The sequence below is a fragment of the Adiantum capillus-veneris genome, chromosome 2 (assembly GCF_014529385.1).
Source record: "Adiantum capillus-veneris isolate H3 chromosome 2, ASM1452938v2, whole genome shotgun sequence".
NCBI lineage: Eukaryota > Viridiplantae > Streptophyta > Polypodiopsida > Polypodiales > Pteridaceae > Adiantum > Adiantum capillus-veneris.
This window is the reverse complement of record NC_140932.1, coordinates 135,215,862-135,221,752: the sequence shown is the minus strand read 5'-3', so window position 1 is coordinate 135,221,752 and position 5,891 is coordinate 135,215,862.

The window sequence follows — 5,891 nt, the reverse complement described above, 5'->3', positions numbered from 1 at the left end:
CCTCGAGTAATCATCTATAGATGTCATAAAGTAAGAAGCTCCCCCTAGAGATAGGTTAGGCATAGGTCCACACAAATCACTATGAACAAGTGCCAACTGTGTATCTCTTCTATTGCTTCTATGCTTATGTGGCTACTGTGTTTGCTTACCATGCAGACAATGTTCACAGAATTCAAAATCATTAAATGAAAAGCCAGGCAAATAACCAGAACGAGACAAGATTTCCATTCCCTTCTTGGACATATGTCCTAACCGGCTATGCCACAAAGAAACGTTCGGCTGCTCGGTTACATTGATTACATTTTTAGAGACATTTGATACATAGATCATGTAAAGTCCTCCAGACTTTACTCCATGTGCTACTGTCATAGAACCCTTGGATATCTTCCACATGCTCTGTCCAAAAGTGGTGACGTAGCCAGCATCATCAAGTAAACCTGTGCTGATCAAGCTCTTTGTAATTGCGGGAACATGTCTCACACTCTTCAGCGTGAAAGAAGAGCCATTCTGAAACTTCAATTGTACATCTCCAACACCTAAGATCTCACATGTCTGCCCATTGCCTAGCCGAACATGATCTTTAGTGGTCACATAAGAGGTAAACCACTCCTTGTTTGGAGACACATGAAGTGATGCCCCTGAGTTTATAATCCAGTCACTCAGTGCATTTCCATCAGATGCTGTAAGAAGAGCTGAGTCCATTGTATTCTTCAAGAAGCAGATGTCTCCTGACACTAGACTGTCATCCTCTGCAACAGTGTTTGTCACATTTATTTCTTGAATCTTCACTGAGGACTTGTTCTTCTCACCATGGTCTTCAGCTTTCTCTTTGCCTTTTTCTGTTTTCCATTCTCTGCAGTCTCTTTTCATGTGACCCTTCTTGCCACAATGGTAGCATTCTATGTCACTCTTGCCTTTAGCACTGCGGGACTTGCTACGAGACTGATTCCTCTTTCCACCTTTGTACTTTTCTTTGGTCATTCCCCTGACAACTAAGGCTGTTCCTTTGCCTTTGTCCATTGTCTTTCTATTGGTTTCTTTAGTAAGCAGACTTCCTTCTACACCTGCTATGTTCAAACCATCTGGAGGTGCAGAATTACTCAAAGCTGTGCGAAAAGTGTCCCAACTTTCCGGCAATGTGATCAACAGGAACATAGCTCTAACAGGTTCATCAAACTTGACACCTTGAGCTGACAACTGACTATAGATTGTGTTGAATTCATTCAGATGATTGGACATAGGTGTCCCTTCTTTCATCTTCAAGTCAACAAGCTTCCTAAGCCGACATCTCGTTTGCTACATTGAAGTAAACGTTTTCTGCCAAAGTCAGCATAATGGTAGAAAGTGCCGATTCATCCATTTCGCTCCATTCATCTTCGTCCATATCTTCTGGTTTTATCCCCTTGAGCTTTATAGGTTTTATATGCTTCTTTTGTACCAACACGTGCCAAATCTGCTTCTTCCACAATGGGAAATTGGTTCCATCCAGCTTCTTGATATTGTAAAGAGCAGTGTCCTGTGATCCAGCCATAGCTACGCTTCACAGTAGTTTACTTTCCTCGGAAAAATTTGACAAAGTTTCCCCTGTAAACTGACCTCTGAACCAATATCAACCTGTCAAATGAACCAAGAAAGCTTCAGATTCTGCAAAAATTTTGGCAGAGTCTCCTTTGTAAAATGGCTCTAGTGTACTAAAAACAGACCAAAAAACAGCTCAAAAAACCACTGTCTCTCTAACATTGTAAGCTGTGGGTAAACCTGTTCTGCACCTGTACTGTCTCTGACTGTCCTGTCACTGTCCTGTAAGCATAGACTGCGACAATGCTTCAATGGTAGTAAAGCAAAGATGCAATCCCAACTGTCTAACTCACAGTCAATACATCCTAGCTGCCTATCTAAGGGTGCTCGAGGGATCGCTCCAAGACTTGTATCACCGAAAGGATCTCAACATTCGAGAATCCCCCAGCTCAATAAAACCTCACTCGACCCTCAACAAAGGCTGTAGTAAATCCGATAGTACATAGACTTCCCACAAAGTCATACATCCACAAATTTCCCGCTGTATGCTGTAACCGCTACGGCGGTTGTTTGCTGCGTGACTCACAGCCAGCAAACCCTCAACAGATATACATCATCTCTGACAATACATCCCATGTGGAAGTACCTGCAATGTCAGGATGAAATCTGGAATATCAAGCAGCAAACACAAGCTACCTGATGAACTAGTGGATGTCGCCTTCAGTTTGTGTGTAGATGCGCCCGTGTCGTATGTGACACGCCTCCAAGAACTGTGAGCTGTCCTTCGATGTGTAGACAGCCACAAATCAACACTCTGGGAGTGTCGATATCCTCAGCACCTGCAGTCGCAGGACGAAAACCCCAAATTTGCAGAGTCGGATATGCACCCGCTGAGACCACGTAGTCGAAAAAGGCCTGCGCAAAACTTTGTCGAAGCCGAACGGTGACCGAAATGACCTTAGAATGAAATTCTGAGTACACCAAGGCCTACAGGCAGTCCCACAAGATTTGGGGCCGTGTCTTTGCCTGTCAAATTTCACTCCAATCTGAGCTGGTGACTAGCCTCCTGCAGTGCTGCCCCGAGCCTCGATCTGAGCTCTGATACCGATTGAACGAGTACGAGTGGAAGTGCGACGCGAGAGAGAGTGCGAGAAGAAGAGCACGACGATATGGTGAACTCTCTCTACTGTAATGTGTAGAGCATAGTGAGTTCTTATTAGGTTTTTACAAAAGAATATGTGTACATACCTGGCGGCCCGCCCACTTACCTTAGCGACCACATTGGGCTTTATACCCCAAAAAAACCATGTTGTCCGTTACACAGCCGTTGAGGGAAAAGGTTATGACTGAATGCCACTGTCCACCTTTTACGGGTCACCGCGGCATCGCTACCACCATGAAAGGGGTAAAGAGATACCTCTTTTGGACGAGACTCAAGAAGGATGTGGAAGAGTTTGTGCGCAGTTGCTTGGTATGCCAGAAGGTCAAGTTTGACAGGCATAAAGCACAGGGATTGTTACAACCTTTGCCCACACCCACCCGCCCCTAGGAAAGTATTGCAATGGATTTCATTTTTGATCTCTCGAGAACATAGAGTGGTCATGATGGTATCTGGACTGTTATTGACAAATTTAGCAAGCAGACTCATTTCATTCCAGTGAAGAAAACAGTCAAGCCGGATCAGTTAGCGAGACTGTTTGTGGCCCACATTTTCAGATTACATGGCATGCCTGAGACGATTGTCTCCGAAAGGGACCCCAAATTTACGAGTTTGTTGTGGAAGGCAATTTGGAAGAACATTGGCACGCGGTTGCAGTTCTCGTCATTGTTCCACCCGCACACTGAAGGGAAATCTGAGATTGCCAATTCAATGGTTTTAGATTTATTGAAGTCTTATATCTCGGATCAGAAGACTCAATGGGAAGAGTATCTACCTTTGGTGGAATTTGCCTACAATAACACGATACACTCTTCGACGGAAAAGACGTCGTTTGAGATTGTTGAAGGTGTTGCGAAGGTTCCACCCTTCCTAGGCACGAAAGATAAGATTTTTGAAGCGGATGAGTGTACGCACGACTTAGACACGGCTTTTGCCAAGGTCCGCGAGGCTTTGTAGAAATCTCAAGAACGACAGAAAAAGGCAGCGGATCGCTATCGTCGCGATTTGAAATTGAAGGAGGATGATTGGGTGCTCTTACGTTTTGAGAAAGCACGCCTGAGAAAGAAAAAGGGAAAGGAGATGCTTTTTCCAAAGCTTAGTATGAGATACTACGGACCTTTCCAGAACTCCGAAAAGATCAATGATATCTCCTTCCGATTGAAACTGCCTGACACTTAGAGGATTCACAATGCATTCCATGTGAGTCTCTTGAAACCTTTTAAAGGTGATGTGCCTGATAATGGGGAGCCTGATGAGCAACCCGAAGTGGAAGAAAACGAGATCCTTGTTCCTGAACAGATTTTGGCACATAAGGACATGAAGAATAAATTCAAGAACTATCCTGCATTGGATGCAAAGTGGATGGAGGAGGAGGACCTAGCAGATACTCCTCAAATTGTGAAACTTTACCTCGAAACTTTTGGTTTAGCATAGTCTACTTCAAATGGAACCCAGAATTCAGCTTGGCCGGAGATCTGGTGCAATGGGATGCACAAGAGGGGAGTTACGCCGCTCCTTTGTCAACAGATGCCTCGATTTTGATACTAGAGTCACTGATGTCTCTTTGAGCTTCAGGGATACTGAGAGTTGACAGTATTCTGCTGCATGACTTTATGAAATGGAATTCCTGAATATGAACTGATTTGTTCTTGACTTGTTTTTAAGTGCAGGAACTGATAGACGAAATGATCGCAGCATTTTGGTCTACTTGATCTCAAATAAACATGGCTTTTGGCGATGCTTCCCCATGCAAGGCACCCAGAGAGAGGAAGCTTTTGCTTTATTAAAGAGAAGGCCTATTTGCTTTATTCTATCATTAAGCGAGAGAGAGAGAGAGAGAGAGAGAGAGAGAGAGAGAGAGATTCACTCTGCTTTATTTGCCAAGCTTTTGAGCTTTTGGGGCTCTGCTTTTGGCATCCCTTGTACTTTTAAATATGTGAGCATGCCTCATAACTCAGAGCATCTGGACGCAGAGTCTGACACTTTTACTTTGAGCACAAATTAATACAAAAAGAAGTATTGAAAGGGGCACCAATCTTTGGGGCCAACATCTCTAGGCACGGAACTCCGTCGGGCCAGTGTCGAATAAATTGTGAACTGTGGACTGTTTTGAAGTGGTTATTTGGTGCTGTCGCGATAGATTCTTGACTTGGAGTGTCCAAGTCTGCTACACCCTCTTGCTCTCGGCCTCGCATGCAACCCCCTACGAACATCGTCAGCTCTGCTTCCTGCTTTCCCGCAGCTCTACCTTGACACAATCCACCACACGTTGACAGCACATACTCACTACACCCATACATAGCAGCACACCTTATCATTGGTGCTTGCCGACCTCGTTGCTGCCTTCATGCTTCCAACACAACACAGCTGCCTTCATGCTCTCAACACAACGCACACCCGTTTATATCCTCCCCACGAACGTCCCCAATCCGCCCTCCGATCGCTTTGCATGACGATGACGAGCATGCTCTTGCCCAACGTTCCCAAACCACGACCACCACGTGCTCAAGCCATAGTCGTTTCCATCGCCTCCCTCTCCCCCCCCAATTGATCGTGCTTTGTTCCTGTCCCTCGTCACTCCCCTTGTAGCATCTCCTTCAAATTCTTCCCAATTCCCATTTCGCTAAATCCACCAAACATGCTGGCACTACTTAATATAAATCATATTAACTGCCAAGATATTCCCTCCCTTTCCACGTCACACACGTGCGCGCGTGAACACATACACACACACAGATCTCGCTAGGGAAGCCCACTTGCACCTGCGTGCCTGCCTTCTTCCCCCCGACCCTGGTGGCTCAAGACTTCACCAACGACGGAGAGCCACACTTTGCGCGACCACTTGCAAGACACAAACACACAAAGCGCACGAGAGAGAGAGAGAGAGAGAGAGAGAGAGAGAGAGAGAGAGGGGAACTTTAACGTCGCCGGAAACTATCCCAAGAGACCTTAAAGATCTATCCGACGAGGAGAGTTGAACTCAAGGCCTGTTATTTGGCAAGAGGGAAATGGTATATCCAATCTACCACACTTGTGTGATAGAAAGGTTATACCATTTTTCTCTTTTTATTAGCGCACGCGTGCACACACCCACACACACACACACACCCAACAAGAAGCGAATTTAAATGTCGTAGGAAACTATCCCAAGAGACCTTAAAGATCTATTGGACAAGGAGAGATGAACTCAAGGCCTATTATTTAAGAGGGAAAT